The sequence below is a fragment of the Rana temporaria genome, chromosome 5 (assembly GCF_905171775.1).
Source record: "Rana temporaria chromosome 5, aRanTem1.1, whole genome shotgun sequence".
NCBI classification, from domain to species: Eukaryota; Metazoa; Chordata; class Amphibia; order Anura; family Ranidae; genus Rana; species Rana temporaria.
In genome coordinates this window covers 294,663,724-294,677,229 of record NC_053493.1, presented here as the reverse complement: position 1 = coordinate 294,677,229, position 13,506 = coordinate 294,663,724, and positions in this window count along the sequence as shown.

Below are 13,506 nucleotides of genomic sequence, written 5' to 3'. Positions count from 1 at the left end.
ATTCTCTAGTGTCTCTGCTAAAAAAAATTATATAATGTTTTTTCTAGCAAAAAATACTGATTTTAACTTAAATAACAAGTGTCAGAAAAAGGTTTAGTCTTCAAGTGGTTAAACTGACCTCATTTACAGACCGAAGTTACTCCCTTTGATCTCAAAAAGAACACAATACAATGTTTCATTTTATCTCTCTTTCAGTGCATGTTGTTGATAAACACTGCCAGCTGCTTTTTTTTGACAGCTGTGAGCAGGGAACAGCTCTGCACTTGTTACACGAATCGTGGAAATGCCAGATTAAGATCGTGAGAGGGGTTGAATCAAGATCACGTTTTTTTAATGATTAATCATGCAGCTCTATCCATGGAATACATCAACATAAGGAAAAATAAAATTCCGATATACAGTGTTTCCCCGAAAGTAAGCCCTACCCTGAAAGTAAGCCCTAGCATGATTATCGGGGCGGGCTGCAATATAAGCCCTACCCCGAAAATAAGCCCTAGTCAAAGTTCATTAAAAATCAATTTTTTCAAACTTATACATTGCTGCAGTGTTTCCATTTATTACTATGTTAAAAAATATGGTACCGTTATGTTTAAAGCCACTAATGATCCGACCTCTTCTCGCCTTATCTGCATCCCGTCCCTCTTTACTGTAAGCAGCGGGGCAGCTCTTCTCGTTCCTCCTCTCCTCCCCCTGACATCTTCAGCCCGTCCCTTCTTACTGCACAGAGCGAGCCAATGACAGGTGACCTTGGCTCTTCTCTCTCCTTCTCTCCTCCCTTAGTACAAAGTGTCAAACCCAATAATCAGCTACCTGATTCAAGAATGAATAGTAATTATATCAACATATGTAAAAAATTTGAAAATAAAAATAACTAAAAATATAAAATTAAAGTCCCAGAATATTGCAGACAGCGCTGCACGTTTGTGATAAATGTGATTCAATGTGATCAGATATAGAGAGTCTTTGTGGTCCCAATAATATAAAGAAAGAAAATTATCCAAAACTCTTCAATTAAAGTGATCTTCTTAGAAGGAAAAAGTGCCACCACCACACTTATAATCTTCAATTCCACACAATCTTGCATAAGCTTGTATGACCATCTTTTTCACTAAAGTGGTCAACAAGCTCTGGTAAGAGCATTATATATACAAAGCACCTTGGGTGGAATTGAAGATTATAAGTGTGGTGGTGGCACTTTTTCCTTCTAAGAAGATCACTTTAATTGAAGAGTTTTGGATAATTTTCTTTCTTTATATTATTGGGACCACAAAGACTCTCTATATCTGATCACATTGAATCACATTTATCACAAATGTGCAGCGCTGTCTGCAATATTCTGGGACTTTAATTTTATATTTTTATTTTCACATTTTTTACATATGTTGATATAATTACTATTCATTCTTGAATCAGGTAGCTGATTATTGGGTTTGACACTTTGTACTAATTGTTAATTATGTTTAGTATCTAGCGCCCTCTAACTTCACACATAACGTTCACAATCCAGCATTGTTTATGAGGAGCAGCTCTTTATATATTTTTATGTATATTATTCAGGTAACTAGGCGCGGAATTTTTTGCTATTTTGCATCTTCTCTCCTCCCGCCTGATGTCTTCAGCCCGTTCCTCCTCAGCACGCGGATCTCTTCTATCTCACTCTCTCCTCCCGAATGACGAAAGAAGAGCAGGTGAATACCGGTACACCAGGGAGCTGTATACCCTAGGGTAAAAGGTATTTTCTATGGTACTGCACCTTATACAGTGCCAAGATGTCTTTCTCAAAATACCGTAATGACTCCTGCCCTGAAAGTTGGGGGGGGGGGGGTGACAGGGGCACACAGAATTTTTGTAAAATGTGTACATTCCGTAAATAAATAAGCCCTACCCCGAAAGTAAGCCCTAGTGTGTTTTTTGTGGACAAAATTAATATAAGACCCGGTCTTACTTTTGGGGAAACATGGTAGCTAAACCCATACAAATGCATTAATTCAAAATTAAGTCTAAATTATACCAGTCGGACAGAACCAGCTTTTGGGTCAGAGATAAAACATACATGATCGCTAGTTTACATCATAAACAAATATAAAAATCAATACTTTATTTGAAATATTTAAAATGTTAAACTGGGGATCAAGCTTTATTTTTAAAGTGGAACAATATTTTCAAAGTCAGAAAATTACAACTTAAATTCCCCAAAAATTGGGAAGCTGTGTAAAATATATATAAATCCAGAATGAAATGATTTTCAAATCTCATAAACCCATATTTTATTCACAATAGAAAATAGAAAACATATCGAATGTTTAAACTGAGAGAATATATGCCATTTTAAGAAAACAATAAGGTAATTTTGAAGTCAATAGTAGCAACAAAAGTTGTCGTAATGATAGTGCCATAAAAAGCTGGCTAGGTAAAAAGTACCAACAAGGAAGAGCTGAAAGATCATTTTACAACTAACTAGGTTAATTGGCAACTGGTCAGTACCAAGATTGGGTACAAAAAGAGAATCATAGAGAGCCAGAGCATCTCAGAAGTAAAGATGGGAAAAGGATCAACAATCTGTGAAAAGCTGTGTCTACAAATTGTTGAACAAATTCAGAATTATGTTCCTATGATATAATAAATCATCTTCTGCAGTACATAATATCATTGAAAGACTCTGAGAATCTGATGAAATCTTTGCGCAAGGGCCAAGGCCAAAATGCAATATTGGATGCTCGTGATCTGACAGCGCTGCATTAAAAACAGGTATGATTGCGGACATCACTGCATTGCCTCTTGAATACTTCCAAAAATCACTGTCTGTGGATACAGTTCACAGTGCCATCCAACAATGCTAGGTGAAGCTCTAGTATGTAAAGCAGAAGCCATATCAAATGCCATTGTCTTCTCTGGGTCAAAGCTCATTAAAAATGGTCTGTTGCACAGTGGAACAATTTTCTGTGGTCAGACACATCAAAATGTGACATTCTTTTGGGCAACCATGGGCCTCGCCCCCTCCAAAATTAGAAAAGAAAGGGACCTTCTGGCTTATCGCCGCTCAGTTCAAAAGCCTGCATCTTTGATGGTATGGTGGTGCATTAGTGTGTAGAAATGAACAGCTTTCAAATCTGGAAAGGCACCATCAATGCTGAAAGATACATCCATGTTTTAGAGAAGCAAATGCTCCCATTCATACGACATCCTTTTTATTTGAACAGGATACTGTTGATACTGCATACTTCATCCATGACACCAGCATGGCTTCGTAGTAGAAGATTTCAGGGGCTTAAATGGCCTGCCTGCAGTCCAGACCTTTCACCAATTGAAAATATTTGTCTCATCTTAATTGGGACAACAATCCTTTTCCAATTCCAGCAACTGGCATCCTCATTTCTCAGGTGTTTACATAGTGTGTTTGGAAGAAGAGGGGACGCTACACCTTGGTGAACATGGGTCTGTCCCAACTTGTTTGTGACATGTTGCCATCAATTTCAAAATTATCTTTTTTTAAAGGTATATTTTCTCAGTTTAAATATTTGGGGGCAGATCCACAAAAGGATTACGCGGGCATATCTATTGATATGCCGGCGTAATTTTAAATTTCCCGCGTCGTATCTTTGTTTTGTATCCACAAAACAAGATACAACGGCATCTGGGATCAATCTGACAGGCGTACGTCTTAGTACGCCGTCGGATATTAGATGCAATTTTTCAGCGGCCGCTAGGTGGCGTTTCCGTCGAAATCCGCGAGTATGCAAATTAGCTATTTACGGCGATCCACGAACGTACGTCCGGTGCATTTTTTTATGTCGTTTTCATTCGGCTTTTTACGGAGTATAGTTAAAGGTGCTGTTATGAGGCGTACTCGATGTTAAGTATGGCTGTCGTTCCCGCGTACAATTTTGAAATTTTTACATCGTTTGCGTAAGTCGCTCGCGAGTAGGGATTTGCGTAGAATGACGTCACCGTCGTAAGCATTGGCTGGTTCCGGTTTAATTTCGAGCATGCGCACTGGGATACCCCCACGGACGGCGCATGCGCAGTTAAAAAAAAACGTTGTTTACGTTGGGTCATGACGTATTAACATAAAACACGCCCCCATTACATCTATTTGAATTCCGTGGCCTTACGCCGCCAGAGATGCACTACGCCGCCGTAACTTACGGCGCAAATTCTTTCAGGATTCAAAATAAAAAAAATAAGTTGCGGCGGCGTAGTGTATCTTAGATACGCTGTGCCCAGCGTATTAATGCGCCCAGGTACGTGGATCTACCCCATGATTTTTTCTATTGTCTATTGTGAATAAATATGTGTTTATGAGATTTGCCAATCAGTACATTCTGTTTTTCTGTAGATTTTACACAGTATCCCAACTTTTTTTGAATTCCTGCTAGATTACTTCAGGCTGGCCCCTTTTGTATGTAAAGTTATGGGAAACATTAAAAATAAGTGCCTATGTTGTTTAAAATCCAGGAATACACTGCCTCACCCTGCTCTGCACATGCTCAGTTGCGCTTGATTTTTTGGTATTGTGTGGAAATCAGAGTCACTAGAGGCTGGTCTGCTGACAGCCTAGAGATTTACTGCTGCTTAGGGCTCTGGGCTTCAGCAAAATGGCAGCCTCTGAAAAAAAACAAGAACAATGATGGAGGCAATTTACAGCACACACTAATTTTGATAGCATAATTATTCACGTAGAATGCATGTTTCTTGCTAAAGAGTTTGCTGTAAAGACATGAATTAACTAAGAAATGTGTTTTGATTTTCATGTCACTGTGTAATTTATTAGTCTAGACCTGGAAAGAAAAGCCGATAAGGGGGAATATTTTTAATTAGTTGTTTCTTTTTCTAAGTATACAGAGTCTCTCTCTCTCTCTCTCTCTCTCTCTCTCTCTCTCTCTCTCTCTCTCTCTCTCTCTCTCTCTCTCTCTCTCTCTCTCTCTCTCTCTCTCTCTCTCTCTCTCTCTCTCTCTCTCTCTCTCTCTCTCTCTCTCTCTCTCTCTCTCTCTCTCTCTCTCTCTCTCTCTCTCTCTCTCTCTCTCTCTCTCTCTCTCTCTCTCTCTCTCTCTCTCGTATTTTAGCAGGTAGGCTGGAGTTCTGCATAAACAAACTTACAGCATGGAGTCTTTAGCATAACATTTTAGTTTCATTTATTTTGATTTATTTCGTATATTGGAAGTTATTAAGAAAGATTGCCTAAAATGTGTTTTAACGTGTTATTTCCTTATTTAGTGAGATTACTAATGCACTGTTTGGGTTGAAGGGAGGTGGATCAAGAAGAATCTCTGAAACATAACAAATGGAACAAAATAATTTTAAATTATTTAATTATGTTAAGATTCAGAGATTCTGATGGATTTATGCAACCCAAACACAATTAGGAATCATCATCTTATTTCACTTTTATACTTTACTGTATTTATTGGAATAGGTGTCCATTTCATATGCACTGCATTTTCTAAAATAATGAAAAATGTTAATGCAAAATAAAAAGAATTTGGATTCAAATCAATTTGGATAATTTGTTGTCATTACATCATTTCGGATGCTTTAAATATTAACAATATTCCGAAACTATAGCATAATATTATCCGAATGAAAACTCTGAATACAAATTAATGTTTTTTGTTTTAATTCGGATTTGTTGAAATTATTTACTGTTGTGATTTGGAGATTTGGATACATACTAGCGAATCTCTGAATAAAGACAATTTCGTCAAAATTTTGATTTGTAACTAAATGAATCATGTATGTCCAGTGGGAACTCATTATACAAGTCTATTGATGTAATATAGTTTGTGTAGAAGGTAGCTGACGTTTTTTTAACAGTATATTCCCTTATTGTTTTTTTTTTTAAGTTTTAACTTTTATTATTTGTGAATTTTGGGTGCAGCGCAATTTGGATTTTTTTATTATAAAATGTTTGTTTTTTGTAAAATTGAATTACAACCACCATCTGTTGTTGGTATGAATCCTGCTATTCAGCATCTAGTAATCCATTTTAAAACTATCACAAAGTTCCTTTTTCACAGTCAGTATTTTGCTCCCTGCTTCTATTTACTCTCATATTCATAAAAAAAAAACATTTTGGGGGAGTCCAGTAAAAACTAACACTTTGCCACAACCCAGTGATGTAGCAGGCTCTTGTAAACTGCACCATCCATCATGCAATGTACCAACACCAGAGGAAAAGGAAGAGGGTTTGGTGTGTTTGCTATGCAGTACATCACTGTTATCTCCCAAAATATTTATGAAATGAGGTTTCATTTGATTATACCATCATAAGGGCTGCTCCACTCCCAAACCCCCTACTAAAGTAAAGCTACTGCTCCACACCCAGATCCCCTGCTGAAGTGAAGCTCCTGCTCCACTCCCAGATCCCCTGCTGAAGTGAATGAAGCTACTGCTCCACTCTCAGATCCCCTGCTGAAGTGAATGAAGCTACTGCTCCACTCTCAGATCCCCTGCTGAAGTGAAGCTCCTGCTCCACTCCTAGATCCCCTGCTGAAGTGAAGTTACTGCTCCACTCCCAGATCCCATGCTGAAGTGAATGAAGCTACTGCTCCACTCCCAGATCCCCTGCTGAAGTGAAGCTACTGCTCCACTTCCAGATCCCCTGCTGAAGTGAAGCTACTGCTCCACTCCCAGATCCATTGCTGAAGTTAATGAAGCTACTGCTCTACTCCCAGATCCCCTGCTGAAGTGAAGCTCCTGCTCCACTCCTAGATCCCCTGCTGAAGTGAAGTTACTGCTCCACTCCCAAATCCCCTGCTGAAGTGAAGCTCCTGCTCCACTCCTAGATCCCCTGCTGAAGTGAAGTTACTGCTTCACTCCTAGATCCCCTGCTGAAGTGAATGAAGCTACTGCTCTACTACCAGATCCCCTGCTGAAGTGAAGCTACTGCTCCACTCCCAGATCCCCTGCTGAAGTGAAGCTACTGCTCCACTCCCAGATCCCCTGCTGAAGTGAAGCTACTGCTCCACTCCCAGATCCCCTGCTGAAGTGAAGCTACTGCTTCACTCCCAGATCCCCTGCTGAAGTTAATGATGCTACTGCTCCACTCCCACATCCCCTGCTGAAGTGAAGCTACTGCTCCACTCCCAGATTCCCTGCTGAAGTGAAGCTACTGCTCCACTCCCAGATCCCTGCTGAAGTGAAGCTACTGCTCCACTCCCAGATCCCTGCTGAAGTGAAGCTACTGCTCCACTCCCAGATCTCCTGCTGAAGTGAATGAAGCTACTGCTCCACTCTCAGATCTCCTGCTGAAGCAAAGCTGAATGGGACAGATGTAAATTTTTGTTTACATCTGTGCCTGTCCAGCTTGTGACCACATTTACAGGATGGACATGTAATGGCTCTATGTGTGGTCGGATGTAAACAGACCGTTACATCAGGCTACCTCTGATCTGCCACGTCTAGGTCTGGAAAAGTCCAGATTTTTTCAGACTGGGAGGTAGATGGGTGTAAATGGGCCCTTTACATCAGCCTGCCCATAGAGCTGCATGGAGTTTCTATTCCGGTTCACCTAAAAAACTGACAGGTGGTCCAGAATGGAAAGCCTGTGTGAAAGGCTTTAATTGGGTTTACGATTATTTAAAATAGATGCTATGAGTTTGACATACTTCACTTATTTGCATGTCCACCCCAAAAACGTTTAATAAAACCTTTGTTTTTAATCAATAAAATATTTTTTCAACTTTATCCTATTATTTTTGTTTGAGTGCTTTTTGCTTTTATTTACGAAGGAGATATTCAGGGGAATTCAAAATAGCCGTAATGACAGATTTTGGTGCTAGCTCTCTAAAGAACTATCTGCACAGAATTCAGGCAAGCATTTGCGCCAGTCTCTGTAACATTACATTACATTTCTATGTCAGTGACAAATTCTTAAAGAATTACCACCAGTTCTCAGTTTAAAAAACTGGTGGTAATTAAGACCAGCTTTAAACTGGCATACAGTGATACGTCAGTACACAAAACTGGCTGTGCCTTTGCTGGGAAGCGGTAATGAGTGTAACACAGCTTCTAACACAGAGCTGTATTCTCTTGCCCCATTTAGCGAGATTCCTAGGCTGAAAGCCAATGTAAACCGGGATACAGGTCATGTCATTACCCAAAAATAACGATGCCCATATTTTGGAAATTATGTGTTATTGGTCTAGCTATAGATAAACCTGGTTCCCCATCAAGTCTCAGTAACTTTTGATTGACACCACACAGCACTGGGTGTATTCGAAAGCCACTATTGGACTCAGTAGCATCTATGTATGTGTCTATTGCTGTACAGTGTTAAAGTAGACCTGATAGAGGACTAGTCTTTTTCTTCCCCTATCAGGTTTTGCTTATCCCTAGCAAAAAAGTGATCAGGGAGGGAAGACGTCCACTAAAGCAGTGTCCAATGTTGACACTCCATCCTCATGAAGGATGCAGACAGGAACAGATTAATATATACATAAATTGGGCACAAGCACCCACACATTTTCGGTAGACAGCCTTTATAAATTCCACTTATTAACTTAGATTATTAATTTTGTCCAATTACTTCCCATGGATTCTAAGGCAGCCATCTGTTACACTCTAATAAAGACTTTTTTTTATGATTTTTGTTTTTTCTTTATCTGATCATCTTAACATTTTTCCTTCACTTTTTCACATGTTTTTTTCATATTGTTCATTCTCATAATAATTGCTGCATAGACTCCATATTGCACTTATATTTCTGTTTGTCTTGTCTTTTTTCCCTTTTCTGAGAATTTATTCACTTTTCATCCTAACTAAAATATTCCCTTCCCCATCACAGTCCTACATGTTTCACTGCTTTTGAGTCATTGTCAGGGATTAAATGTGCTCCGAGTGATTTTTTGTGTTCCTGTGACAACACAGAATCAATCAAACAACAAAATGTGACACCCTAATCCTGCTCTTACAGCATACCAAGTGCAGCTATTAGCTGATGCAGTGCACCTAGCATTTACTTGTGTCTATGTAAACTGTCAAGTGGTAGCAAGTTATCTGACCCTAGAATAACAAAGGCTATATGCTGTGCACTGGTAAAGTCAGGGTATCCATGAGAAACAAGTACTGTAGATATATTGGAGGATGATGAATAAACAAATAAAACTTGCTTCTATATAAACCATGAAGCAGCATTTATTATGTGGCCATAGATAAAGCATACAGTCTAGATAAAAACACAGTCATGTGTTAACGGCACAGTCTAATTTAAATGGTAAAAGCCCAACTCTCCGCCAGCCTCAAACACTAAATGGAGGGCCCAGCACTAAATGGAAGGCTCGTTGGGACCGACCAGCTATTGGTGTCCCATGGGGAAGGCACACCTCAGTGTGGTGTGTAGTAAAGCTGGAGCCCACCAGGAAGATGGCTGCTTGCAGGATGCTTACAAATTAGACTGTGTAGTTCACAAATAACAGTTTCTATCTAGACTGTGTGCTTTATCGGTGGCCACATAATTAAAACATGTTACTTCATGGAAGCAAGTTTTATTTATTCATCATCCTTCAATTTATCTACTTGTTTCCCACAGGTACCCTGACTGTACCTGTGTGTAGCATATAGACTTTGGGCCAGATCCACATAGAAATGGATCGGCGCAGCGTATCAGAGATACGCTACGCCGCCGTAACTTTTCCGGCTTTGGTTCGAATCCTGAAAGATTGCGCGCCGAAAGTTACGGCGGCGTAGTGTATTTCTGGCGGCGGAATTCAATCGGCGCGGGGACGCGCTTCATTTAAATGAATCACGCCCCCTAATCGCCGATTGAACTGCGCATGCTCCGTTTCGAAATTTCCCGCCGTGCTTTGCGCGAAATGACGTCGCAACAACGTCATTTTTTGAACTTAGATGTGACTTACGTCCATCCCTATTCACGGACGACTTACGCAAAAAATAAAAAAAATTCAAATTTCGACGCGGGAACGACGGCCATACTTAACATGGCAAGTCTATCTATACGCCGCAAAATAGCAGCTTTAACTATACGCCGGAAAAAGTCGACTAGAGACGACGTAAGAGAATGCGATGGCCGCGTGTACGTTCGTGGATCGTCGGAAAAAGCTCATTTGCATACCCGACGCGGAAAACTACGCAAACTCCACCCAGCGGACGCCAAAGTATTGCATCTACGATCCGAAGGTGTACGAAGCCGTACGCCTGTCGGATCGAACCCAGATGCCGTCGTATCTTGGTTTGAGGATTCAAACTAAAGATACGACACAGGTAATTTGAAGGTACGCCGGCGTATACTCTCGCTCTGGATCTGGCACAGAGTGTTTCTGTTTCGTATATCTAAATTCCTCCAGTGGATTGCATGCAGCATGGGACTGGGCCAATAGGATGCTTATTACTACCACATATAACTGCTAGCTCATTCTATGGTTAAGCGCTTTGGGTCTGTTGCATTTTTATCTTGACCCTAGAATAAGCAGATACATTGCACATAATTTTCCCTTAATTTATATACAACCCTCTTGGAGTTTGCTATCGAATCCATCTATTATTTGTCTGGTATCATTTAGAAAATGAGACAGGTTTTTGTTTTTTTTTACTTTTTCATAAAAGGAAAACAAAGTAGAGATACAGATTGTAACCAATTACAGGAATGAATGCACGATCCAAACTGAAGGATTTCCTCTACCCCCATTCTAAACTTGTACAAAGATCAGTTTGGTAGGGAGCAGTATGTTTCTAAGTGGTAACAGGAATGTCAAGTGGAATCCCATGTTCATATAGTGAGGCTTGCAGGCCTCATTAAAACATTAACTTGGTGAGAACTGAATTGAAGACTTTAGGGAGGAGGTTAATTTAATATAAATGTAATTTCACTGAAAAAAAGACATGGGCTGCATTTCCAACATTTAGTTAATATCCAGTATATTGTGGAATAGGCTTGCTGTCCTCTGTGGTCTGTGCAGTGTTTATAGCAACCTATTCCACAGCAGTTATAAAAACACCAGGCTAGTCTTAAAGTGGTAGTAAACTTCGGCATGTTAAAAAAAAAAAGTGCTGCAAGGTAAAGGCAACATGTGCTAGTATGCATCACATACGAACACATTATTAAATATTTGCCTTAGAACAAAGCCCTCCAGTGGCTTCCATCTTCATCCAGTCTTGTTTACGGGTTTGCATTCTCCAGCCACCTGACTGACCGAGCCACAATGACGTCACTCTCGTGCCTGAGAGCGGAAGTCATGGGCACGGCCCATAGTTCTAAAGCAGGGGTCTCAAACTGGCAGCCCTCCAGCTGTTGCGAAACTACAAGTCCCATGAGGCCTTGGCAAGGCTGGCAGTTATAAACATGACTCCCACAGGCAAAGGCATGATGGGACTTGTAGTTTCACAACAGCTGGAGGGCCTCCAGTTTGAGACCCCTGCTCTAAAGGAATGGCACAGGTATGCCGCTCCTTCAGAGTGCATGTTCCAGTGACGTCACCAGCTACATGCTGTGTAAATATCTCCAAAATACCACAAGTTTAGGAGATATTCACTGTACCTACAGGTAATGCCGCGTACACACGATCAGAAATTACAACAAGAAAAGTTCGATGTGAGCTTTTGGTCAGAAATTCCGTCCGTGTGGAGGCTCCATCTGACTTTTTCTGACGGAATTTGAGAGTTGGTTCTCAATTTTTCGGACAAGAAAAGTTCTTGTCGAAAATTCCGATCGTCTGTATGCAATTCCGACGTGCAAAAAAACACGCACGCTCGGAATCATTGAACTTAATTTTTCTTGGCTTGTTGTAGTGTTGTACGTCACCGCGTTCTTGATGGTCGGAATTTTGTGTGACCGTGTGTATGCAACACAAGTTTGAGCCAACATTCCGTCAGAAAAAAATCCACGGTTTTCTTGTCGGAATTTCCGATCGTGTATACGTGGCATTAGTCTTATTATAGGCTTACCTGTAGGCACAAGTCCAAAGAAAAGTTTACTACCACTTAAAGCTGGGTCTAACTCAAACTAAATTCTAAGTAAGCCAAAACACAGCAGACCCATCAAATCATCTAATGCACAAAGACTACATCATCCATCACTTTTATATCGTGACAGCCGAACAGGAGGCACAAAACAGGAGGTACTATTACTTTGAAATTCAGGTAGTAAATGAATGCTTGGAAGGCAGCCAACGTCTACATTGTACCATATGTATCCCAATTTATGAATTAAAAATCACTATACTTAAAATACTAGCGCTATCTAAAGTAGTTATTTGACAAATTGCTTTTGGAGAGTTGAATACTTGCTAGCTTCTTACATCTCCCAGAGGCTATAATGGAGATGTTTCCCTGCAGTATTCTGAGACTCCAACTCATATTACATGGCCATAATGATGGTGTCATTTTTTATGAGCTGGAGATCTCAATAATTTGTTGGGGAGTGAGACCCGTAGACTGATTCAACAAGCCAAGAACCAATACAAATGTATATGTTAGACCTTTAAATGATGGATCACAAGATGTAATAATATACTTTTCTCTCACATAAAAATTTTGACCAATGCCTTTTAGATTCAGGATTGGTATGCTAAATCTGCTACATGATATTGCTCCTTGATAGGGTCAGGCTGTTCTTGTAAATTAGCACTGCCCCAGTATTTATTTCAGCAAATAAGACTTCATAAACAATGCAGATATGATGAAGATCTCAGAGAGCAGGTACTCATGTTTGAAAGGTAAATCAAGAACTGAAATAGAAAGAATAGGAATTAGTTGTTTTTTAATGTGTCCAAGATAGGGAGTCGCAATCCTTGTTGAATGACAGCTGTGCTGTATGTAAAAGAATAAACTGTCTTGTTTTAGACCCCTTATGGTGTCTATATTTACCTTATACCAACTACCAGTGCCCAACAATATCATACAGGGCCAGAGGGGATGATGTTAAGTGTGCAACCTTTTATTAAATAGGACATTGTTGTCACAGCTGGTACATCTCTGCAAACCATGCACATTTCCCTCTTTACACAACCATATTTGTAGATCCTGCCAGAAAAACAGTGAACTCTTAAATTTTGTTGTCGGCTGAACACTACTTTTGCTGAACTGGAATTTTAAATCTGGCATGGGTTCTCCCTTGTTGGCCTGTAGACCACCTCTCCCTTAGTGGGATAAGGGGGGTGTTGTATAGTCCAGCTGATAATAACCCAGGCAGGGTTGACAACACTGCTTGGGATTCCAGTACAGCAGAGGCAGCATTGTCAGATCAGTAAAGAAAGTTAGGCGCTCACATGATTTGTCAGGACCATCAGGTACTTTTATGCAGAGATGTACCAGCTGTGACAACAATGTCCTATTTAATAAAAGGTGGGAAAAAAAACACACAGGAAATGTGCAAGTATACAGTGCAAGAAATACACTTTAAAGTGTAATTTAAGCCAAATTCTAATTAAGGCTAAATCTACTCTCACCCCCATTCTAAGACTATTCTATCTACCCTGTAAGAGAAAAGATGTGTATACTTACCGATTCTGAAGCTGCTTGGCTTCAGTGTAGAGGAGGGACAGCCAACAATGG